General features: G+C 43.6%; 1 long non-coding RNA gene across 1 annotated transcript; it reads right to left on the bottom strand.

Moving 5' to 3' along the window:
• Positions 1-20,014: 20,014 nt before the first annotated feature.
• Positions 20,015-23,599, bottom strand: LOC127330113 (uncharacterized). The gene is made up of 4 exons (XR_007869127.2): positions 23,504-23,599; positions 21,281-21,314; positions 21,110-21,187; positions 20,015-20,245 (listed from the first exon to the last, which is right to left on the bottom strand). It is a non-coding gene; the product is annotated as an uncharacterized lncRNA (long non-coding RNA).
• Positions 23,600-27,113: the final 3,514 nt, after the last annotated feature.

Below are 27,113 nucleotides of genomic sequence, written 5' to 3'. Positions count from 1 at the left end.
TAGCGTACCTGACGAAGCAGGAGTTGCCAGAGGATCCAGTAGAAGCAAGACGAATCATCAGACGGTCAAAAGCCTTCATTGTGGTAAATGGTGAACTCTACAAGCACAGCATCTCTGGTATCTTTCAAAGGTGTATTGCCATTGACGATGGAAAAGCATTGTTGCGCGAGATACACGAGGGAACTTGCGGACACCACGCAGGAAGCAGGGCCCTTGTGGAGAAAGCCTTCAGGGCAGGATTTTACTGGCCAACGGCGGCATCGGATGCTCGAGATCTGGTAATGAAGTGCGACCCCTGCCAACATTTCTCACCAAAACCACATGCCCCTGCGATAGATCTGATGACAATACCTCTGGCATGGCCCTTTGCTCAATGGGGACTCGACCAAGTTGGACCACTGCCAAGATCGTCGCCTGGAGGACAAACGTATCTACTGGTCGCAGTCAAAAAGTTCACCAAGTGGATCGAGGCGGTACCTGTTCGAAATCAGAAAGCCGAAACCGCCGTTCAGTTCTTCAGGGGAATAACCTGTCGATTTGGTATGCCTCACAGCATCGTCACAGACAACGGAAGTAACTTTGACTCCAAGGAGTTTCAAAATTTTTGTGATGACGGAGGAATCAAGCTGAAGTTTGCATCGGTGGCCCACCCACAGACCAACGGCCAGGTGAAACGCCTTACGGGTGCAGCCGGAGCCTGGGTCGAGGAATTACCAGCCGTACTTTGGAGCTTGCGTACTACACCCAACAGGTCGACCCAATACACCCCGTTCTTCCTGGTACATGGAGCCGAAGCAGTTCTGCCAGCCGACGTTCGGTTCGAGGCCCCTCGGGTGACAACATACACAGAATCCACCTCCAACATCGCTCTGCAGGATGCTGTGGACCTCCTTGACGAAGCTCGAGATATTGCTTTGGCGAGAACAACGGTATACCAGCAGGCATTGAGAAATTATTACAGCCGACGAATACGTAGTCGAAGTTTTAATGTTGGAGATATGGTACTGCGACTGAAGCAAGAGAGACCCTTGAAGCTCGAATCTCCATGGGAAGGACCATACATCATCACTGAAGCGATACCAGGAGGAGCTTATCGGCTCAAAAACCCAACTTCGAGAAAGGACGTTGAAAATCCATGGAACATCGCACAGTTGCGAAGGTGCTATACATAGGATACGATTGTTTTATTGCTCGACAGCTCTTAAGGTTGTTTTTACATTATGAATAAAATTCTAATCAGGTTCTCCACCTTTTTTCTTGATCCAGGCCTCATCATCCGAACAAACCGTTCGTGGCCCCTGTCATTGGCTCTTAGTCCCATCGGGAGCGCTGGCCAAAAACACGAAGCACGGTGTCATTAATTAAATACTCCCAACGGGAGCTAAGGTTAATGACACACAAAACAACCAATCCAAGCCTCGAGAAAATACGAGTGCTGCAGTCGATGGTTATACTATCACAAAATAAGGCTCAAACCAGTGCACCGCGTGACGAAGCCAAGCGTTTAATTCCCTCGATTATTCGATGGGTATCGCTCCTAGAAAACTTACATATCGACTTCGCAATAAAATTGCAAATTACAACGGAGTCATCGGGAGAGCAGGCTGAATTGATCACTCGGCCGCCCCTGACAATAAATTATCAATCAAATTAACAAATTCGCCAGAACTACACGGTGTGCAAAACACACCTTAAACTTACATAAAACAATCTTATGCAGGTACAGGGATATCACATTCATGACGAGGCTCCTTGGTTCCCCTGAGCCCTCAGATCTCTCTCGATACCTATCTCCATCCGTGAGATGATGGTATATGCAGGACCTCTAGCAACATCATAAAACTGGTCTAAACTTCTCTCGGTGCTTGCTATGGCCTTCAAATCTAAAGACGGATGACATGCCAACACTGAAGCGAAGGCAAGTTCAGCACCAGCCAGGAGCTCTTTTCGCACCAACAGTCGAATACTTTCGGGAGATTTGAATCGGGTAAACAGGGCAGACAGAGTTTCAGGTGCTTGATCCAGAGGGAACAAAGTCTTCCAAACCATCGTGAGATGAGCGTGGAATTTATCAAAGTAGTAGTGCACCTTCTCTGCCCGATGTTCGAACTTCGCCACGATAACAGCCTTCGGACGATGCAACCGTAAATCATGTTTCGGGTGAGCAGCATCAGTCATCGCCTCGACCTTCTCATGGATCCTCCTGTTCTCCTCAGATTTATCTGAAGATACGACTATAAAGGAACGAGTGTCAGTTAAAATAACATCCAAGCTTCGTCAGGAATCAACAGATGGGCCAGCACTTACATCCCAAACTTTCGGTAGCAATATGAAGACGATCGAGAGCATGTTGTTCAATGGCAGTTGCTATTTCACTCTTCTTCTTCACCAACGCTGCCATCGCGTGAAGGGTGGTAATATCCTTATTCAAACGGGATACTTGGTCACGTAAACGACGAACAAAGCTAGATTCATCCCTAGCCAAAGAATTTGAAAAAGGTTTGGCACAGGAGGAAGACGAAGGAATCTGCAGTACAACTTTCAGTTCAGAATAGCATTAACATAAATCTCCCATCGGGAGCGCTGGGGTGCATATGTTACATTCAAAAGATTGTTCGAACTGGCTACAAAGCCAAAATAAAACAAGGTCGAGTCAAATCGCGTCAGGCCTTAATTACAATTAATAAGAGCTAGCATTCAAGGAAGTGCTGACGATGAACCAGCGGCAGCTTCAGGTGCAGATTTGGTCTTTGCCTCATCAACTAGTTTGAGGAGCTGATTAGCACATGTCATTGCCGATCGTTTGAAGGGTTCAAGGTCGATTAGATGATTGTTGTCATCCATAGGCAATGCCTTAGACAACTTTTCCAAGTCAGACCCCATCCCATGACCCATCAGCAGCTGGAAAGTAAGAACCGCCCCAAACAGGCGGGAACGGCGTTTCAATACCTCTACATGCTCAGAAGGGTCGACGAGGAAAGCATCTGCCATCTCGCCAAGAGTCTTGTCCTGCTTAATCTTTGGGAAGATCATCGAGTATAGTCTCGACAACGCTCCTTTAGTCTTCTGCAGAAGTCCAAAAAATTGGACGTTGGACTCAGCAACGAGTGAAAGGGCATCGGATGTGGAGTCCTCCCGAAGCATACGAGCCCGAGTAATGGTTATATCGGCAGCCTATGAAAGAAGACATATCAGTAACCAGAAAGGAAATACTAAAAGAGGAGTTATGTGCTAAAAACCTTACCCAATAAATTCGTGATGGACTCACGAAGGACGCCTTCCTTCTTGTCGGCTGCAGCTGCAGCCTCGCGTCTGGCATCTTGTTCATCCTTCATCTGTCGCTTCAGCTTCTTCAACTTGTCCTTCAGCAAGGCGTTTTCGTTTTTGGCGTCGGTGGCAAGCCTGTTGGCCTCTAGCACCTGATCAGCCGAAGTTTTGACGGTCTTCCGAAGCTGAGCGTTTTCAGACTCTAGTCGGGTGAACTGCTCGGCGAAGTCTACCACAGCATCAACTGTGGGATAAATCGGCTGCAACGGAGAAAACCAAGAAGATTCGGTCGGATAAAAAAAAACTCGGGGAGGCAAGAAAGAAATCAAGACAAATAAAACACTTACGTGGTCGCGAGCAGCCAACGAGGTGAGAGCGTCGCCAGAAGGAATAACCTTCGACATTGGAATCTTCTCCACAGTCGTTCGTGGGGGTGGCGTCGACTTGGCGGGAGAGGGATTCAGCTCCTTAGCTGATGCAATTCTCTCAAAGGATAACTTAGCCCTCTTTGCGAGAGGAATGCCATCGTCATCAAAGGTGCTTAAGAACAGTAGACGGTTAGCATACAGAACAACAAAGGATAGGTTACAAAGGGAAAATAGATGCTCACAGGTCCAGGTCATCTTCGGTAGCAAAAAAGCCTGTCGAACCTTTCTTAACAGGGGAAGGCGGAGCAGTTCCAACGGCATCATTATCTTGTCCGCTAGGACTTGATTCAACCGTTGTAATAAAATCCTCGTTTATCTGCTTACGTCGCCTCCTCCTGATGAAGGCATCATCCTCGGCAGCTTCGTCCTCCTGGACATCACTGTCCTTAAGGACAGGTTGGACATCCTCGGTCTCCTTGGAGTCATCATCGTCATCCTCTGGTTCCACACCGCTTTTGGGTGTAGGAGGATAGCATTGAGCCACGACGGAGGCCTATCAACATGAGAAAACTTAAGGAACACGGTGAAGAAAGAAACAACGATGGCAATAAAAGCAAGAAAGAGCAAGAATTACCTCAGTCGGAAGATGGTCTAGATCATAAGGGGAGCGAGCCGATGTCAAGACAATATTGTCCTTCCTACTAAGGCACGTCAAGCGGCGGACTTCATCTCGGAGTTCGTCAGCCGACATGTCGGCAGAGCTGACCCTTGACTTGTCGTCCTTGCCAGTATAAAGCCACAACTGGTGGGGCTGGACATCAACGGCTGCACTCGACGCTGCAAGAAGACTGAGACTACCTCAGTGCTGCACATCGTCAAGCCTCCCGTATTCTTCGGATCCACGACCTGGTTGAACAGCTTGTCGGCTATCGCCCTCTCTTCGGGAGAAAGGGCGTTTCGCCAGGACTTCTTCGGCTGAGCTATCAGGACATCTTCAAAAGGAGGGAGATTCGAGCGCCGTCCAGGCACCGAGGCGTCTCGCAGATAAAACCATTTGTTGCGCCAGCCTTGGACGGATTCCTTCATCGGGTAGTCGAAGTAATCGACTTCCTTCCTGACAACAAAGCCAACACCACCGACGATGGGGGAGCCATTGCTGTCGTTATGACGCTTAACATAGAAGATCTTCCTCCAAAGGCCCCAGTGGGGGTCAATGCCGAGGAAGGCTTCACAGAGAGTGATAAAGATAGAAAGGTGGAGAATGGAGTTTGGGGTCAGCTGCCAGAGCTGAATCCCGTTGAAGAAAAGAAGGAAACAGAGAAACTCGTGGGCAGGAAGAGAGAGACCACGGAATAAGAAAGCAGCAAACATAACAGTAAAGCCCTTCGGAGGCCTTGGGTGAGAAACTGGACCTGGAAGACGAATGTCATCGTCAGATGAGGAGATGACGCCTAGGGCTCGCAGCCTATTCATGTCGCGGTTGGAAATGGTGGAGGCACTCCAGTCACGGCTGACTTTGGTTGCGTCTGAGGTGCTGGTGCTCTTCTTCTTGCCCATGGCGCGTGAAGCTCTTGAGGGAAGAACAGAGGTGGCACGAAAGGCTGGGCGAGAAGATGAGCAGTGGGAGGCGTAAAAAGTAAAAGCAAGGAGGCTCTCTATTTATGCCATAAGATTGATGCAAGATCGTGGCCATAACTTCACAGGCATCGTGGGAGGTGGATCAGATCTGGCTGTACACGTGTCATCTAAGAGAAGAACGGAACCGGCGGCCCATTATTCCCACGATGTGCGGAGATCGAGGAGACGCCTCGGTCGGTGCGCGTGCACTGGTCACATCCTAAAAACTGCCCGCGCAGAACTAGGGTGGGCCCGTCAGGTCAAGTCTTGTCAGTCAAACCGCAGCAGCGATAACATCATCAGTGATGTCATGAAGACTGTCGAGAGTAGTCAAAGGGAAAAGAAGAAACATCGGATGATCACGCTCGAGTCTATACTCCCATCGGGAGCGCTAGACGTGCACCCGATAAAATGAGAACCCGAAGAAACATTTGAAAGAACATTTGAAGGAAAGGATGGAATGCTCAGCTCGAGTCTGCACCCGATTGCAAGCACCCGTGCACAGACTCGGGGGCTACTCCCATCGGGAGCACTGGACACGCACCCGATAGAACTTTTTTGCACTCCAGGATCATGCCCGGGGACTTGATTCTGCGTAGGGTAACATTATTTTGCCATCGGCAGTTAACCAGCAAAAGTTGGGCACGTTACTCATTATCCCTTACGCATTGAAAACTTATTAAGAATACAAGCCTCGATACAAATGTATCGGATGGCCCATGAAGACTTGCAGAAGAACTTCGGCAGAGTAAAAACGATCGAGTGGTACAACTTGAGTCTACGCACGGATTGCGAGCATCCGTACCTAGACTCGGGGGTACTCCCATCGGGAGCGCTGAACGTGCACCCGATAGAAGAAGATGATGCTGATTCAAGATGGACAAGAACAATCAAGGAGAAGATGATGCTGATTCAAGATGGCATGCTTTAGTTCTACCCGAACTATCTTCGGCTAGACACTCGGGGGCTACTGACGTGGGCATTACCCTTCGGGTAACCGACATTGCCCTATCCTGTACAATCTAACTAGAGGCCCATGAAGCTACTCGATGGCAAGGCGGACCATATGGACGGCGCAGCGGAAGATTCCTTGACGAACAAGACAAAAGAGGACCCGAACAAGGGAAGTTTAGAGCTAGGACTACTGTAAACTTAGTCGTACCCGGTTGGATCTCTTGAGACCTGGCCTCCTATATAAAGGCCAGGAGAGGTGCTGCCGAGGGACACGATCAATCATAGCAAACTTAGCCACCAGAAGTCTAGAGCTAGGTCGCCGTAGCACTTAGCCTCATTGTAATCCAATATCTTCATAATCAAGATCAGACAGGCAGGACGTAAGGGTTTTACCTCATCGAGGGCCCCGAACCTGGGTAAATTGCTCTCCCCGCTTGTCTGTGAACCGATGTCTCGTGTCAGCCTACAGGATTCCATCAACCCTAAGCCCCAATCGGAGGGCATTGCCGAGGAATACCCTCGACACCCGACCTGCCAGGATCTGTCCCTACTGGCAGATATGTCCCTGCTGGATCTGCTGCTCCTCTTTCTTGTGTAACCCAGCATGTGGCTTCTCAGCGCCCAACTACATGTGCGTCCAAAGGAATTGTGAAGCCTCGTGAGTACAAAGATGGAACAGTTCGTTGGCTTTTGACGGCTACGATAGATGAACCAACTAATTTACAGTCTGCTCTTGCTGACCCAAATTGGAAGGAATCAATGGATGAGGAATATGATGCTCTCATGCACAATAGGACGTGGAAATTGGAACCACCATGTGAAGGTAAAAATGTCATTGACTGCCGATGGGTGTATAAAATTAAGCTTAAATCAGATGGTTCGATTGACAGGTATAAAGCTCGACTTGCTGATAAAGGTTTTAAACAACGATATGGAATTGATTATGAAGACACTTTCAGTCATGTTATCAAAATTGCAATTGTGCGTCTTGTTTTCGCTTTAGCTGTTTCCAGAGGATGGAGCTTGCGACAGTTGGATGTCAAGAATGCATTTCTTCATGGTGTTGTGGAAGAGGAAGTATATGCGAAACGACCACCTGGGTATGAAAACAGAAGTACACCACATTTTTTGTGCACACTAGACAAGGCGCTCTATAGACTAAAACAGGCACCTCAAGCATGGTACTCTCGATTGAGCTCTAAGCTACCTGCTCTTGGTTTGTTTACTTTCAAATCTGATGCTTCTTTATTCATCTATCGTAAGTCCAATATCACCATCTTTATGCTTATATATGTGTATGATATCATAGTTGTTGCTAGTTCCTCTCTAGCTGCAACTGATGCTGACGAGGGTGCTCTCCGGCAATGCCCACCTTTAGGGGCTTAGGGTTGACGGAATCTTGCAGGCTGACACGATACATCAGATACCAAACAAACAGTGGAGAGATTTACCCAGGTTTGGGGCCCTCGATGAGGTAAAACCCTTACTTCCTGCTTGTCTGATCTTGATTATTGAATATATCGGGTTACAATGGGGTAGCCGAAGGCTCAGGTTATGATCTCGTCGAGAGGCTAAGATTCTAAGTACCTAGCTCTAGACTTGCAATGAATCTATATGTTGTGGTTGTGTCCCTCTGCAGACCCTCTCCTGGCCCTTATATTGCAGGCCAGGTCTCAAGTGTTCTGTCCGGGTACGACTAGGTTACAAAGAGTTCTACTTCTAATCTTTCCTTGTTTAACATCTTGTTGCCTTGTTCGTCAAGAATCCTTCTTCGGATTAATCTATTTCTTTGGAACCGATGTATTGGCCCACCTTGGTCGGTGGATGATCTTGATGGGCTCCTGGTTGGGCCTTAGGAGGTCACATAATACTGGTTACCCGAAGGGTAATGCCCACATCAGTAGCCCCCGAGTGACTGGCCGAAGTAAAGCTTCGGGTAGGGACTAAATTGTCTTCTATCGAATGTCCGCAGTTGCCGAAAAGACTTGAACCTTTTTCATCATTTTGAAATCGAAAGCACATTTTTATCGGTTGCGCGTTCAACGCTCCCGATAGGAGTAGCCCCCGACTCTGGGCACGGATTCTTGCAACCGTGTGTAGACTCAAGTTGTACTACTCGAAGATTCTGCTTCCGATGTTGTCTTCAAGTTGTCGTAATCATACGATATCTTTAGCTATAACAGGTCCTTTAAAACTTCGAGTGAAATCATGTTAGATGATAGTACGTAAGGGATTAGAGTAACATGCCCAGTTTTACTCGATAAATCGATGCTGGTTAACTACCGATGGAAAAACAACGTTACCCTATTAAGAATCAAGTCCCCGGGCTTGATCCTAGATTTTATGAAATATTCGGGTCCATATTCTTTCGTCTTCAGTAATTTCTGTCAGGTGCGCTTCCAGTGCTCCCGATGGGAGTAGCCCCCGAGTCTAGGGATGGATGCTTGCAACCGTGCGTAGACTCAAGTCGAGCAACTCAATGTTACAGATTCTTTCAGGTACTCTATGAGGAGTCGATACTTGTGGTGACATCATCAGTGACGTGGCTTCTGCGACGGCTGGATTGATAGGGCAAGACTTAATGGGCCCACCCTGCTTCTGCGCAGTCAGTAAGGAAATGACTGATCCTTGCACGTTGACCGAGGCATTTCCTCGTTTGTCGTGCGTAGTGGGGGTAATGGGCCGCCGTTTTTTCTCCCTTCGTGACACATGTACGATTGGATTCTCGCCCACTTCCCCATAATGTAAATTTAACAGCCACGATCATCGGTTATTTTTCGCTATAAGAGGAGGAGCATTTTGGCTTTAACCTTTTATGACTCCCATATTGTTCATCTTCTTCCTCTGCTTCCACCTTCCCATTATTTCTGCAGCTAAAAGCTCTCGCGTGACCATGGGCAAGAGGAGGACCACCGGCAGTTCCAATGTCGCCGCAGGCGCTGCTAAGGGCAGGGACTCCACCACGTTGTGTAGAACGAGCGCTGCCGCTAACCTCGATTGGGCGGCATCCACCATCTCCAAGCGCGACGAGAACAAGTTGAGGTCATTGGGCCTCATCTCCTCCGCCGAATCAAACTTTGTTCATCCAGGTTCTGCGCTCGCCCGAAGCCCCCGAAGGGTTTCATTGTTATGTTTGTTACTTTTCTGCATCGTGGGCTTTCTCTTCCAGCCCACGAAATCCTACGATGTCTTCTTTTCTCCTACGGGATCTAGCTCTGGTAGCTGACCCCGAATTCCATCCTCCACCATTCCATTTTTATCACGGTGTGTGAGGCTTTCCTCGGCATTGACCCCTAGTGGGGCCTTTGGAGGAATTTTTCTGTCAAACGCCATAGCGGAGACGAAGGCCCTCATGTGGTCGGTGGCATCGGCTTCTTCGTCAGAAAGGAGGTTAATTACTTCAACTTTCTGATGAGGGATTCTGTCCAGGGCTGGCGACAAAAGTGGTTCTATCTTCGGGACCGCCCTACATCAGGCCAGCGCTTCAACCTGCCGCCATTTGAAGATGTCCTTGAGGTAGTGCCAAAGAAATCTTGGCAAAATATCTTGACTGCCAAAGAAAGCGAGGTGGCCGGCCAACTATACGAGAAGATATTGGATTTGAAGAGTGCAGGAGGTCAAACAATGAGTGGAACGAAGTGATTGCGTTGTTCTTGCACCGTCGGGCGCAACCGGTGATGTCGAGAAAGCATCCACTTTGGAAATACGCAAGCACCGACGGCCAAACCCGAATCAGCACAGATGATTTCTCAGAGAGCGAACTTCGGGATGAAGTAAGACGCCGAACTTGCTTCATCCAAAAGGACGTTATCGCTATGACTTTGGTTCATGTCCCTTTCGGCCTTGATCGTCTTCCTTCAGAGGTATATATCTTTTCAATTGCTTTAGAGTCAATATCATTCTTTGTACTTAGAATTTAACACTTTTCAATTGCTTTAGAGTCAATGTCAGCCGTCCACCATCGTCCTGTGCTACCCTTCAACACCCGAAAGCGGGACAACTCCCAAAGATGATGATGCTGCTGAAGAGATTGAAGTTGATCCTGGCGTGTTTGAAGATAGCGATGCTTCGGGAGATGAGTCTCTTGATGATGATGCACTTTTCTCCAGGTGTCGCAGGAGAATCAATGAAGATTTGATGGCCACAGCGGAGTCGAGTCGTAGCGGACACAACGACGATGATGTTGAAGTAAGTCCTTCTCCAGCGCCTTCTCGCGAAGCTTCAGCTCCCCCAGTGATGACCCACAAGTATAGGGGGTGTATCGTAGTATCTTCGATAAGTAAGAATGTCGATCCCAACGAGGAGCAGAAGGTGTTGACAAGCAGTTTCGATGAAGGATTCTCTGTAAATGCTCACAGACAAGTATTCAGGGGGTTTTGATGTAACAAATGAATAAAGTACGAGTAAGTAAAGTGCGAGAGTAACAATTGCAGCGAGTGGCCCAATCCTTTTTAGCACAAAGGACAAGCCGGTTTGTTTACTTATAATGACCAAACGTTCCTGAGGACACACGGGATTTTAGTCTAGTGCTTTCGCTACATATGGCAAATTAATCTTCATTGTTTTGATAAGTGTTGTGTGGGTGAACCTATGCTAATGTACCGCCCTTCCTAGGACTAATACATACTTGTGATTATACCCCTTGCAAGCATCCGCAACTACAAGAAAGTAATTAAGATAAATCTAACCACAGCCTTAAACTCTGAGATCCTGCTATCCCTCCTGCACCGATATACCAACGGGGGTTTAGGTTTCTGTCACTCCGGCAACCCCGCAATTGGCAAACGAGTACAAGGTGCATTCCCCTAGGCCCATGAAGGTGAAGTGTCATGTAGTCGACGTTCACACGACACCACTAGAAGAATAACACCACAACTTAAATATCATAACATTGAATATTACTCAACCATACTTCACTACTAACATTTAGACTTCACCCATGTGCTCAAGAACTAAACGAACTACTCACGAGACATCATATGGGACATGATCAGAGGTGATATGATGATGAATAACAATTTGAACATAAACCTTGGTTCAACGGTTTCACTCAATAGCATCAATAACAAGTAGAAATCAACACTGGGAGAGTTTCCCCTACCAAACAATCAAGATCAAACCCAAATTGCTACAGCGGTGATGATGTGCAGCGGTGGAGACGGCGGTGATGATGATGAAGATGATGATGATGGTGATGGAGATGATGTCCAACTTGATGGCGGTGACGATGGCGTCGATTTCCCCCTCCGGGAGGGAATTTCCCCGGCGGATCTCAGCCTGCCGGAGAGCTCTTTTCTCTCTGGTGTTCTCCGCCTCGCAGAGGTGGCTGTGACTCTTCGCGACCTATCCCCTGGAGCTTAGGTTTTCGGGATGAAGACGTTCGCGAAGAAAAGGAGGCGAGAGGGGGCTGTGGGCCCCCTCCTCACAGGGCGGCGCGGCCAGGCCTTGGGCCGCGCCGGCCTATGAGGTGGGCCCACCTCGGGTCCCCTCGGCTCCCCCTTCTGGCTCCCTTCGTCATCTGGAAAAATAGGATTTTTCATATAATTTCCGTCAACTGTTGATCTTCTGAAGTATTGCATTCTGACGGCGCTTTTTCCAGCAGAATCCTGACTCCGATGCGCGATCCTCCAATAATCATGAATCATGCAAAATAGATGAAATAACATGAGTATCATCTCCAAATATGAAATATATCAATGAATAACAGCAAATTATGATATAAAATAGTGATGCAAATTGGACGTATCAACTCCCCCCAAGCTTAGACTTCGCTTGTCCCCAAGCGAAACTGAACTTGGTAAACAGGACCACATGTTTATGGAGTGAAGAGTCGATAAATAAAATACGGACAAGAAGCATCATATTCATTCACACAAGACATTCTAGTAAACAACTTCCTCATATAATTCAACTTGAAACAAGTATAAGGTAATCACAAATAAAGGTGCATAAGAAATCATAGTTGGTGATGGCAAACTTCGTTCTTGGTCAGAGAACAATTAACAGGTTATACTTATCTTATTGAGCAGCGCTCTCATGTTAAAGTTTATATGGCACAACTTGCATACTCAATCTTAATAATCTCCTCATGATCATTGATAACTTTCAAAGCTATATTCATTCAGATAAAACTTGTACTAAACAAGGAAGAGTAAAAAACATGATGAGGTAAATCACAATATAGTAGTTTGATCACAACAACTCAAATGCTGGCTTAAGATGGAGGGAAATAGGTTTACTGACTCAACATAAAGTAAAAGACAGGCCCTTCGCAGAGGGAAGCAGGGATTAAATCATGTGCTAGAGCTTTTTCATTTTTGAAATCATATAAAGAGAATGAAAGTAACATTTTGAGAGGTGTTTGTTGTTGTCAACGACTGGTAGCGGGTACTCTGACCCCCTTGCCAGACAAACCTTCAAAGAGCGGATCCCATTTTATTTTTATGTGGCACTCCTTCCAACCTTTCTTTCACAAACCATGGCTAACCGAATCCTCGGGTGCCTGCCAACAATCTCATACCATGAAGGAGTGCCTTTTTATTTTAGTTTTATTATGATGACACTCCCCCCAACCTTTGCTTACACAAGCCATGGCTAACCGAATCCTTCGGGTGCCGTCCATCAATCACATACCATGGAGGAGTGTCTATTTAGGTTAATTAATTTGGGACTGGGAATCCGATTGCCAGCTCTTTTTGCAAAGTTATTGGATAAGCGGATGAAGCCACTAGTCCATTGGTGAAAGTTGCCCAACAAGATTGAAAGATAAAACACCACATACTTCCTCATGAGCTATAAAACATTAACACAAATAAGAGATAGTAAATTTTGAATTATTTAAAGGTAGCACACGAAGTATTTACTTGGAATGGCAGGAAATACCATGTAGTAGGTAGTTATGGTGGACACAAATGACATAGGTTTGGGTTAAGGTTTGGATGCACGAGAAGTATTCCCTCTCAGTACACGTCTTTGGCTAGCAAGGTTAATTAGCAAGCATAAGAGTCGAGGGAAACAAACAAATATACATGTGATAGAAACAATCATGCATCTTCCTTGCAAGCACAAACAGTTTTAACTTTAGAATAATAAGCTATGAATTAACAAGAAAGAAAGATAATGAAACAACTACATGTATTTCTCTTTTCTACTTAAACCTCAAAATGTTGTTGCTATTGACCAATGCTAAGTTTGCCAAAACCAAATAGATTTATTCAATGCTCCCAAAGTGATACCAATACTAATAGCAAGATCAATCATATAATAAGGATTGCAAACTAAAATAAGATGTGCAACATGTAAATGATAAGACTTCTCATTAATATTCCATAACGATAACTCACACCAAGGGATACATAGACAATAAACTAAAGGAGAGATACTTCCAAACTGCAACCTATCTTATATGATAACTTCCCTACTCATGATATGACACTACTTGATAGTAAAAAGTAAAAGGTAGTGATGATGTGATACCGCGGCACTCCCCCAAGCTTGGAACAAACCAAGGGGATGCCAATACCGATGATGAATTACTCCCTCGGCGATGGTGGTGATGAATTCCCGTCATCAGACTTCCAAGGAAGAGGCTCTCCATCAACAAATGACATCTTGGTCTCGGGAATCCTGAAACTAGCAGCATGGCTTATGTGTTTAAACCTGTTTTCATACTCACAGTTCTGATTCTGAACGTCATAGAGTTGAGCTTGGAGTTTGTTGGTTGTGTCGTGAAGTGAGAGGATGTCGCCCCATAGCTTTGCAGTTTCCTTCTCGTGTTCAGCAATGAGTTCAGACACAATCTTATGGAAGATATCCACCTCACGCTCAGCCATCTTCTTGTAGTTGAAGACCTCTTGTTCTAGCTTCTCCATCCTGTCTTCCAAGCTTCCTTCTCCCTTAGGACCCTGGACATCTTTGATCTGCAGCTCCCCATCAACGAGCAGCAACTCCTTGGGATGCATCCTCAGCTTGTTCATGTACAAGTTGTCGACGTCCTTGCAGGAGCTGTCCTTCGGAGTTTCCGACGAAGACATGGTACCTCTAGATCCGAAGCAAATCCTGGTAGAAACAACTCGAAACAAAACAAGTCGAGAAAACGATATATGGACCTCCAGGGGTCCGGGGGATTATATAGCAGGAATTTTTATGTCAAAAGGAAAGTACCAGGTCGAACCAGAGTCGGAAAGAGGCGACAAGGCGGCCAGCTCATAGGGCGGCGCGGGCCAAGGCCTGGCCGCGCCGGCCTATGGGGGCACGCCCTCGTGCGTCTCCTCCACTCCGTTTCGATCTCGTAATTTTTCATATTTTCCAAAAACAGCAAAAACATTGTTCAGAAAGTAAATTGCGAACTTTTTATTACCAGTACTATTACCTATTCAAAGTCGAGTTCTGGCGGGCTGTCAATTTGACCTTTGATGAAGGCCTCCGGTGTTTCCACTCGAATAACATCAACATCTATATTGTAAGAATCACCTGAGATATAATGCTTGAGTCTTTGTCCATTCACCACTTGTGTGGCATTGCCTTGGAGAGAGCTAATTTTAATCGCTCCTGAACGATACACCTCCTCAACAACATATGGTCCTTCCCATTTCGAGAGTAATTTCCCTGCAAAGAATCTGAGACGAGACCGATACAATAGGACTTTATCCCCAATATTAAATTCTCTTTTGATAATCCTTCTACCATGCCATTTTTTAACTTTCTCTTTAAAGAGTTTAGCATTTTCATAAGCTTCACTTCTCCATTCATCTAGAGAACTCAATTGCAGCAACCTCTTATTACCAGCTAGTTTAGGATCTTTATTTAATTCTCTAACAGCCCAATAAGCTTTGTGCTCTAGTTCTAAAGGTAAATGACAAGCTTTTCCATAAACCATTTTATAAGGTGACATTCCCATGGGATTTTTATAAGCAGTTCTATAAGCCCATAGTGCTTCCTTCAATTTACTAGCCCAATTCTTTCTAGTTTTATTAACAGTCTTTTGCAAGATAGATTTAATTTCTCTATTTGATAGTTCTACTTGCCCACTAGTTTGAGGATGATAAGCGGAAGCAATTCTATGATTAATACCATATTTAGCAAGAGTTTTTCTAAAACCACCATGAATAAAATGAGAACCTCCATCAGTCATAATATATCTAGGAACTCCAAATCTAGGAAAAATAATATCTAAAAGCATTCTTAAAGAGGTCTCACCATCAACACTTTTTGTAGGTATGGCTTCCACCCATTTAGTAACATAATCAACAGCAACAAGTATATGAGTGTTACCTTCTGAAGAGGGAAAGGGTCCCATGAAGTCAAATCCCCAACAATCGAACGGTTCAATAACAAGAGTATAATTCATAGGCATTTCATTGCGTCTAGAGATATTACCAACCCTTTGACATTCATCACAAGATAAGATAAACTTCCTTGCATCTTTGAAGAGAGTCGGCCAATAAAAACCTGATTGTAGAACCTTTTGCGCGGTTCTATCTCCGGCGTGATGTCCTCCATAAGCACTACCATGACATTTACTCAATATCTCTTGCTGTTCATATTCGGGAACACATCTTCGCAGAATACCATCCACTCCTTCTTTATATAAGTGTGGGTCGTCCCAGAAATAATGCCTCAAGTCATAAAAGAATTTCCTCCTTTGCTGAGCTGAAAAGGTTGGAGGCAAGTACTTGGAGACAATAAAGTTAGCATAATCAGCATACCAAGGACTGTCTCGCGAGCTCACCTTTATTACAGCCAATTGTTCATTTGGAAAACTAGCATTAACAGGAACAGGATCATAAGCAATATTTTCCAATCTAGACAAATTATCAGCAACAGGATTATCAGCACCTTTCCTATCTACAATATGTAAATCAAATTCTTGCAACAGAAGTACCCATCTAATAAGCCTTGGCTTAGCATCTTTCTTTTGCATAAGGTATCTGATTGCAGCATGATCAGTATGTATAGTAACTTTTGAATCAACAATATAAGATCTAAACTTATCGCAAGCAAAGACTACAGCTAACAATTCTTTTTCAGTAGTAGCATAATTTCTTTGAGCAGCATCAACGGTTTTACTAGCATAATGAATAACATTCAACTTTTTATTTACTCGCTGTCCAGGAACAGCGCCTACAGTAAAATCACTAGCATCACACATAATTTCAAATGGTAAGTTCCAATTAGGACGTTCAACTATAGGAGCAGTTGTTAAGGCTTTCTTTAGAGTTTCAAAAGCTTCCTTACAATCATCATCAAAAACAAAAGGTACATCTTTTTGAAGAAGATTAGTAAGAGGCTTTGAAATCTTGGAGAAGTCTTTAATAAACCTCCTATAAAACCCAGCATGACCAAGAACACTACGAATACCTTTAACATCCCTAGGATAGGGCATCTTCTCAATTGCTTCAACTTTAGCTCTATCAACTTCAATACCTCTCTCGGAAATTTTATGTCCCAATACAATTCCTTCATTAACCATAAAGTGGCATTTCTCCCAATTAAGAACAAGGTTAGTTTCTTCACATCTCTGCAAAACTTTATCAAGGTTCCGCAAGCAATTATCAAAAGAATTCCCATAGACAGAAAAATCATCCATGAATACCTCTACAATACTCTCGCAAAAGCCATGAAAAATAGCAGACATGCATCTTTGAAAAGTAGCAGGAGCATTACATAAACCAAAAGGCATACGTCTATAAGCATAAGTTCCATAGGGACAAGTGAAAGTGGTTTTCTCTTGATCCTTAGTTTTAACAGCAATTTGTGAAAACCCAGAATAACCGTCAAGAAAGCAAAAATGAGTATTTTTAGATAACCTTTCTAACATTTGATCAATAAAAGGCAAAGGGTAATGATCTTTTTTAGTAACCTTATTAACTTTACGATAATCAATGCACATTCTATACCCTACAACTACTCTTTGAGGTATGAGCTCATCATTATCATTAGGCACAACAGTCATTCCTCCTTTCTTAGGAACACAATGCACATGACTAACCCATCTACTATCAGCAATAGGATATATAATACCAGCTTCAAGAAGTCTTAATACCTCATTTCTTACCACATCCTTCATCTTAGGAATTAGACGACGTTGAGGTTCAACAACAGGCTTTGCATCATCTTCCATATTAATGGCATGTTGGCAAATAGAGGGAGAAATCCCCTTCAAGTCATCAAGAGTGTAGCCAATAGCACCTCGGTGTTTCTTCAATATTTCCAATAACCTTTCTTCTTCAATCTCTGAAAGCTTAGAACTAATAATAACAGGATATATTTTCTTATCATCAATATGAGCATATTTAAGATTATCAGGCAATGGTTTTAAATCAAAGACAGGATCTTCCTCTGGTGGTGGTGTTGTACCCAGATCTTCTACCGGTAAATCATGCTTAAGAATAGGTTGACGAAGGAAAATTTCATCAAGCTCATCTCTTTCTTCCCTAAAAACTTCACTCTTGCTATTCTCCAAATGTTGCTGCAAGGGATTATTAGGAGCAAGAACAATAGATGCACACTGTTCAACTTTAAAATCATTATTAGGCAAATCAGCTTTATAAGGAGTTTTGGTAAATTTAGAGAAGTTAAACTCATAAGATTCACCAGCAAATTTAGTCAAAATTTTCTCTTTCTTGCAATCTATAATAGCTCCACAAGTATTTAGAAAAGGTCTACCAAAAATGATAGGACAATATTTACTAGCAGCAGAACCAAGTACCAAAAAGTCAGCAAGATATTTAATCTTACCGCATAGAACTTCCACATCTCGAACAATACCAATTGGAGAGATAGTTTCTCTATTAGCCAGCCGAATAACCACATCAATATCTTCAAGTTCACAAAAACCAATTTCGTGCATAATCTCCGTGTAAAGCTCATAAGGAATAGCACTAATACTTGCACCAATATCACATAAACCATAATAACAATGATCTCCAATTCTAACAGATAGCATAGGAACACTAGCTTTCTTAGACTTGTTAGGATGTGAAACAATATTAGAAGCATCTTCACAGAAAATAATATGACCATCCTCCACATTTTCAGTCACAAGATCTTTAACTATTGCAACAGCAGGTTCAACTTTTATTTGTTCTTCAGGTTCTATAGGTTTCTTTTCACTTTTATGAACCGCACTATTTATAACAGAGTAGTCCTTCATTTTAGCAGGAAAAGGAGTTTTTTAAATATAAGCTTCAGGAATAACATGATCAACAGTTTCAACTACAACACATTTATTTATAGATGAATCAATTTTATCTTTATACGGTTCATGATACTTATCAAAGTTCTTCTTAGGCAATTCATAATGAGAGGCAAAATCTTTATAAAGATTTGCAGCAACTTGAGAATCAAGACCATAAGTAGCACTCATATTACGAAATTTATCAGTATCCATAAAAGCTTCAATGCATTTGTAATCATAATTTATACCTGATTCTCTATCTTTGTCGTTCTCCCATCCTTCAGTATTTTCCTGGATCCGATTAAGAAGGTCCCTTTTAAACTCTTCCTTGTTGCGTGTAAATGATCCAGAACAAGAAGTATCCAGCAAGGTCTTGTCTTCAAAAGAAAGTCCTGCATAGAAATTATCAATAATAACATTACCAGGAAGCTCATGAATGGGGCATTTGAGCATTAAAGACTTCAATCTCCCCCACGCTTGGGCAATACTCTCTCCATCATGAGGCCAAAAATTATATATGCGATTCCGATCTTTGTGAATTTCACTTGGAGGATAGAACTTAGAATAAAACCGGGGCACAATATCATTCCATTCAAGAGAATCCCCATTATCCAGTAATTTATACCAATGCGCCGCTTTACCAGACAGCGCACTACAAGGAATCGGGTCTATTGCAACAAAAAAAATTGTCGCAATAGATGTCGTTTTGTGGCAATATGCACCTATTGCCACGAAATGACGTTCGTTGGCAAGCGTTGCAATTACATGTATGGTAATAGGCTATTGCAACGAAAACGCGATTGTGGCAACAAAGCGATCTATTGCAACAACCATGTGGGAAGTTGCCACATGTTTTCCCGTGGCAGCACTCACTTGTCTCCACAATTTGGTTTGTGGAGATAGCTTGTCGCAACATGCAGCCGTGTCGTGGCGTTTGCCAGTTTGTGGCGATAGACATTTGTGGCAATAACCTATGCCAACGACCTAAGTTTTGTGGCGCACTCTCTTTCGTGGCGATAGCGAGCCGTGGCGATAACCTATGGCAACATCTACTGGTTTGTAGCATTAGCCATTAGCCACGAACCGCTACGCTCGTGGTATTAACTTATGGCGACAATCATTCCACTCGTCGCGATAAATAGGTATGGCAACAGTAAAAAAATTTGTGGCGGGAAGGTGTTGCGACAATTGTAACATTTCGTGGCGATACTCTATTTCAACAAAATCCAGTTTCGTGGCACCAAATGCTTATCGCAACGGGAAAAAACTTGTAGCAAGAAGCTACTGCGACAATGCGAACTTTTCGTGGAGATACTCTTTTTCAACAAAATTCACAATTGTGGCGTTACATACTTTTTGCAGCGTCTAAAATGTTTGTAGCAAGAAGTTACCGCCACAATTTGAAGGTTTTGTGGAGATACTCTATTTCAACAAATTTTTATTCCGTTGCGCCAAATAGTTATCACATCATGCATAAAAAATGTGGTAACAATTTATCGCAACAATAAAAAGTTCTTCGTTGCTACATCCTAGCGCAACAAAGCATGTAGTTATGGCGACTAGGATTTGACGCAACACTATTTTTCGTGGTGCTAACCTAAGGCAACAGAAAGTGAGTTGTGGCAATAGCTTATCGCAACCATAAAAAAATACAACCATTGAATTTCAAAATTCAAATCCACACGTATAATATGTAGGTTCATACAAATCATAATTCTCATATCAAATATCCATCAAATGCAACTAAAGTAAAATGTAGCAATCCAGCAGAGTTGAGTCCATTGCTACCATGGTAGTTGAACTCTATAAACTATGTGCGTTTTTTGTGTACTTCAACCCTGTCCAGCTAAGTCTTTGGGTCCTGCAATCAAAAAAATGAGGAAAAAAAATTACTACAAGCCTATATTAAATAAAGCAAGTAAGTTGTGTCAACAAGCTAATACCTAATGAAATTATGTAAGGCAATATCTATGATTGAATGCCCAGGTGTTAACCATGCAACGTGTTAACCATGCAACATACCCAGGTGTAAACCAAAAGGGAATGCACTGAACTGACAGAAGGCTTGCACTGTTGATGAGATAAAATTATAAAGTAAATTTTGATTACTTCACGATTCAGTGTTTCAGTTGCATGATGAACTACAATGTGAAAATAGTACAAAGATCCTATTTGAGTGAATGATTTATAGATGGTGTGACCTATACAAGTGCAAATGACCTACAGTAGTAGAATTAAAATAACCACAAAATAACATGATGTGATCTACAGAAGTGCAAACAAGATGCTCTGATTCTGCTACTTGCAATCAAGTATATGCTTTCAGTATGTAATTTCAAGGAAATACTAAAATATTATATGTATTAGAGATTAAACATGAGAACCAAAAATGGGCGGTCTGAGTCTTGATGGTCTCCAGTTAGTACTAGTATTAACACATTTGGCAAGAATGCAATCTGTATAACTTATGAGATAAATAAGACTAGTGAAATCAGGTTATGCCAAGAAAGGTGCATCATGGAGGCATGATCTCAATAAGCAATGCGGCAAAGCACTTGAACATGCATGGGATGGCCATTCATGCAGGACACACATGTCATTAGCTGACACTAGAGTGTCAGATTGTCCTTGAGTATATGTACAAGATTTAGCAATTTAACCCATCCAAGGATTTTATGCATTATAGCAAACGATAGGGACAACTAAAGTGAGATAAACAGTTTACCAGATCTGGGTTGTCCACCCTTGTTTATGTATTCGGTTATACTTTCCGTCCTTGTTAAGACAACAGAGCCTTTCCTTACTGCACACAAAACAATAAAGGGACATAGTATTAACAAACCATATTGATTTGCACCATTCAGATAGGTGATCAAGAAGTAAATATGGTGCGTACCAGCAGCATCCACCGTTGAACTCATCCTTGTGCCCTTGAGTAGGTACGATCAAAAATTGAGTCATATTCAGAAAAAAACACAAAACGTAAAGCACACGAGTAGCATGTACGCAATAGTTTTGGTTTCAGATAGGAAAGAATCGATTTAGTAATGAATGGATTTAACCATATCTGCATGTAAGTATCCGGTTTCAGTATCAGGTTTCAAGTAGAACCAAAAAGGAGCACTGAAATTTCAGTATCAGGTTTCAAGGAGAACAAAAAGGATAAAATGATCAGGTTGTTTAAGGCATCATAACTTCGCTTTAGTCAAATAGATGACAAAACTATTCAGAGTTCCATAGTACGATTGCACACGCAGATTTTGAAAGTCTGAAAGATCACAAACTCACAATGTACAAAATGTTTAGAAGCACGGTTTAATCCAGAACATGCATTAAGCACATATTTTCAGTTAGAATCATCACAAATTCAATTATCAATCATAAAAAATACTTCAGAGGATAGAAGGGAAGAAGCAATCGAGTAAGAAGTTCACTCAATTGAAATTAATATTGTATGAATTAGGATTAGCTAAATTTGAACATCAGTATATAATGTGTTATTCAAACATTAGACAAGAAACAAGTTAGATGTTATAAAAGTGCATAACTGCATACAACCTAGTACAAATAAAACAGTGTCATATACTGCACACGAGCTCTGAATAAAGCTACAGGCAACAGCTACAGCTGGGTATGGCTATCATAGCACCAAAAGGCAGCCACCATAGCAAGCAAGTTACAGAAAAAGGCTCCTGAACAGAATCTGGCGAACAAAAGCATTTCGGGCATCTCATGGAAGCTGAAACTTGCACTAACAATAACATGGCCGTATCTGAGCATTCAGAGGCCCTGTGCGAAATTTAACAATGGCCCTGCTAAAGTGCAACCTAAAATGCGACCGTAGAAAAAACATGTCACATACCATTGTACATCTTCAGGTACACACTCCGAATGGTATAGAAAAATTAGCACATAAATTATTCCACATAAATTATTCCATAGAAAAGTACTATAAATTATTGGAACACTTAGCACATAAATTATTCCATACAAAAGTACTATACTTTCTCCGGTTTAAAATAATTGCGAAAAAATAGATGTATCTAGGGCAGAAGTACATCCATTTTTAAACAATTACTGTATTTTCAACCGGAAAAAATATCTTTTTACAAACGGCAGAAGTACTATACTATTATCTAGTTGTTCTTGAATTCTAAAAATATCAATGAGTCTATATACACTTCCTGTGGAAGTGTGCCTAGACGACTAGAATTCCAAGTTTATTGCAGTACTTTTATTGCCTAATGATTGATTATGCGATGGTCATACATCCACTAAAACTAAAACTAGTACTACTACTAATCAGAAAGTTTGATGCCCCAGTTTTTTGGAGGCCCTGTGCGACTGCACAGGCTGCACACGCTCCGGATACGGGCCTGCTTGCCAAGACGAAAATGAGGGTTTATACATAGAAAAAAAATCCTAGAACTGATGAATCTGGTGAAGAAAAGCATTTGGAATATTCAGGCAGTGACATGGAAAACATAGAAAGTTATTGCATCACCTTATGAGAACCTGGTTTGCTTCCACTCAAGGGTGCAGCAAACTGCTTACCAATCTATTATTATTAAGCACAAAATTGAAGATGATATCCATCTAAAAATTGCAGAGGTTCGTGCGGCTAACTCTATCAGATTTGTTGAGATGGGTTGCAATAGAACTAATGCAAATCAGGATGTACTGTATTGGCCTACCAAGAGAACGCGAATCAGGATGTGGAGCAGGGAATACCAATCTAGCAGTAGTTTAAAGGAACCGGATATACTGTATTGGCCTACCAACAGAACGCGAATCAGGATGTGGAGCAGGGAATACCAATCTCGTGCTAGCAGGGAATACCAATCTCGCCGACGTACTGTTCTAGGATGCGATGGTCCATCTATGGAGGGTCAGGGTTGGGGCTTGGTGATGAACGCGGCCGCATCTCCAACTCCGGGTCACCCATTTGGCGATGGACCCCGACTTGATGCGTACGAGCCGGCGCTACCCGCGGGAGGTGGGAACTTCGCTCGTGATGCAGGGGAAATCGGAGGCGGGGATGCAGGGGAAGAATAGGTGCACGGCGGCCGTCGGCGATCTAGTTGTTGTTCTGGATGGGAGGAGATAGGAAGTGAATTACCGTCCGTGTTGTTTGCTGTGTTGACGCCGTGATAATTCTGTGAGGAGGAACCTGGGAAGAGACCTCAGATCCAATCGCGTGTGATGACGCCGTGATTTAGTTTAGAGCACTATATAATCGATAGTTACGGGGTAGTTTAGCGGGAAGGTTAAATATAGGCTATTTTGGTGGGAACAAAATATTTTATAAGGACATTAATTAGGGGGATTTACCGGGAGGTTGGAAAATATTGGCGCAAACTACTGTAGAAGCTAAATTAGGCGGTGGGAAACTATTCGTTTTGGAGGGAATGTTTAGAATAATGAAAAAAATTGAAAAAAATGTCCCGGACCACGCGACATCGATGGCGGTTGCGAGATGCAGCTCGCATCCTGGCCGCATGATGACCTTGATACTGGCGGCTGCGAGATGCAGCTCGCGTCCCGGCCGCCCGCTCTGCAGATGGACTGGATCACGGCGACCTCGACGCCGGCGGCTGACCTGCTGCTTCGCCTTCAACCACGATGGGTTGCTGCTCGCCGAGCGGCCGCTGGCGAATTGGTCTTATGCGCCGGGGGTATATTCATATTACCGCGCGCTGGCGAACACGAAGGTGCCGGGGATAACCCCTTACCACCGGCGAGGTTATCGCCGGCGAACGTGAATGCGCCATCGATAGCCCAAATCCATGCACCGATGGTAAGGATTTTTGTAGTACTGTCCCTCTTCCTCCACCGCTATCGCGCGGTACTGGCTACGCTCATGAAGGAAGTTCGATGGTACATCGACATTTATTTGAAACTACCCTAATCTACTCCGAGTCCCAGTCGAAGTCCAACGAGTGGGTGGTGTCGGACACCGGAGTGGATGTCCACTCGAAGGAGGAGGAGGAGGAGGAGAGGACGATCGTCGACGGCCCGACGCCGTTTTTCTTCTTCTCCACCTTCCTCGCGGCCTTCTCCACCCTCTCCGCCTTCCTCGCCGCCGACGCCGCCTGGCGCTGCTCGCGGTCCGCCTTCTTCTTCTCCGCCGCCGCCTTCTCCTCCACCTTCTGCGTGTAGAATGCCTCCATCGCGGCGATGTCCTCCGGGAACTGCCGCGCCCGCTCGAGGCGGAGGCGCTCGTCACGCTCCGTGATGACGAGCCGCTGCTCGAGCTCACACTGGCGCCATTGCTGCTCGCGCGTGACGGCTGGCGACGGCGGCGCGAGCGCCGCCGCCTGCTCCCGCGTCCACACATCGTCGAAGTTCATTGTGCGGCGGGAGCGGAGGAGGCGCCACGCGATGGCGTCGTAGGCGCGCGCCGCCTCGTGTGCCGCCTCGAACGTGCCGAGGCGGATGCACTCCTCGCCGGAGCGGATCTCGACGTCGAAGTGGCCTCTTGGCCGTGGTAGCCGGAGGAGGAGCAACGGCGGGGAGCCATCGTGAATCACCAGATTACTTTCGTCCTACAAGTTGATCAAACTTCTAATTATCTCATTCCCAAATGGGGTCTGCATAATTTCAGTTCACTCTACGGTTCCTCAAGTGCTTGACCTTTCTGGAGAAATTATACTCTCGGTGTGCCGGATCCCATGGCAAACCCTATACACCGACCAGGTCGGCGCGTACCGCGCGCCGCACACCCCGCACGCGGTACGGGCCGGCCCAGTTAGGTGCGGGCTGCCTCCTTTTTCGATTCTTCTTTTATTTTTTGTTTTTTATTTTCTGTTTCTTTTTTTCCTGTTTTCTTTTTTCTGTTTTCTGTTTTCCTTTTTCTTTCGTTTTTTCTGTTTCCTTTTTTTTACTTTTATTTTTCAGATTCAAAAAATAGAAATATTTTAAAAAATTAAATTAAAAAAATGTTCAAATATAAAAAACCGTTCAAAATCTGAAAACCGTTCAAATTTAAAAATCGTTCAAACATGAAAATTGTTCAAACATAAAAATGTACAAATTTAAAAACCGTTCAAATTTAAAAATTGTTCAAACTTGAAAATTGTTCAAACATGAAAAATGTTCAAATTAAAAAACCATTCAAATTAAAAAACCGTTCCAACGTGAAAAATGTTCAAATTTTGAAAAATATTCAAAATATAAAATCGTTCAAATTTTAAAACTGTTGAATTTAAAAATGTTCATATTTTAAAAAAATTCTTGAAAAATAATTTCATAAAAAATGTTAGATTTTGAAAAAGAAAAATGTTAATAACAGAAAAAAAACAGAAGAAAGAGAAGAAGAAAAAAAGAAAAAAACGTACCTGAGCTAATGGGCCGCGGCCCAAACTACCCGACCTGATCGCTGGGGGTGTGCGGCACCCCGCACGCGCCGACCAGGTCGGCGTATAGCAGTTCCCTCCCATCGTTAACTGATCGATATCACCATTCTGGAAAAAAAAAAACTCTATATTAATTTTGGGCTAATAGTCTGGGCCTCTAAATTTTGGGCTGAAACGGTAAGTCAAATTAGACAATTACGGAAAAAAAACCAACCTAAGACAGCTTCTCCCGTCCTTCGTCTTTCACGCCGCCGTGACCGCCCTTATCTCGTCATGCAGCACCGCCGCTAGGATTCTTCAACGGCGGTGCGTCCTCCTCATTCCCAACGGCGGTGCATCCTCCTCATTCCCAACCGCAAGGTCAGCCCCCGCGTGCAATTTGATCAACTTCTGGGATGGATTTCGTTTTTTCCTGAATCCTACTCATCGATTTTGATTTGGCAGATTTGATGTGAACAACACCAGGGCAAAAATAGGGACGAAGTGAATCAGGTATTGCATAAACGTCTCAATCCCAATACTCCCAATAGGGGCACACACAAGCAGTGGCGATTCTTGAACGAAAACAGAGGGTAGGCTCATGCTAAATTAAATTGCCTTCAACAAAATTAGTCTTGTGCAATTTTTTTCCTTTTGAACCCGTCTTGTGCAATTCAGATTATGTACCAATGCATGTGTATGCGTGTATGCTGGGCAAGTCATCCCAAAATAGTAGCGATATAATTTCCTTATGTGTTAGTACTATAGTTTGGCTCGCGCACCATAAGGCCCAGGTGGGAGCTAAGCAGCAAAAATACAGTTCGTTCGTTCCCCTTTCTTCTTCCTGTCGAACTACCTGGTAAAACCGCCCCTGCACACATGAGAAGTAATGTATGCTATAACTGAATATTAATGGTAACTGAAAAACCTTGGAGACTGAGACTGGTACTGATGATGCCCACATCTTTGACTTGCATATTGTCCTGATTTTCATCTTGTTCTACAGTTTGTCACTTCTTTGCAACAACTCTTTCGAAGAAAGCCTTCAAATGAACAAAGGGGCTTTTTTCACTTCATATTTCAGACGTAATAAAGCCTATGCAATCTGAAAAAACAAAACAGAAACAACGTTTTAGTCTTCTGAATTTTGGGCAAGTTATATCTGTACTTTTTCTTTATTTTACATCACCTGCACCTCAGACTAGTTTTGAGTCTGTTTCCTGCCTTGTCGACGCATGTAAGCTGCAGCTGTGCGTCGCCGTCCAGGTTCAGTTTGGGGAATTGGGGGCTTGGCAAAATATATAAGCTTCTACTCAGAAGTGGTACTAAACTTTCTTAAATTCTAAAGTTCAAGCTTTAGTAGTAAAACCAACCTGGGAAAATATATAAGTTTCC

This window comes from Lolium perenne, chromosome 2 (assembly GCF_019359855.2).
Source record: "Lolium perenne isolate Kyuss_39 chromosome 2, Kyuss_2.0, whole genome shotgun sequence".
NCBI lineage: Eukaryota > Viridiplantae > Streptophyta > Magnoliopsida > Poales > Poaceae > Lolium > Lolium perenne.
This window is presented reverse-complemented; position numbering and strand designations above follow the sequence as displayed.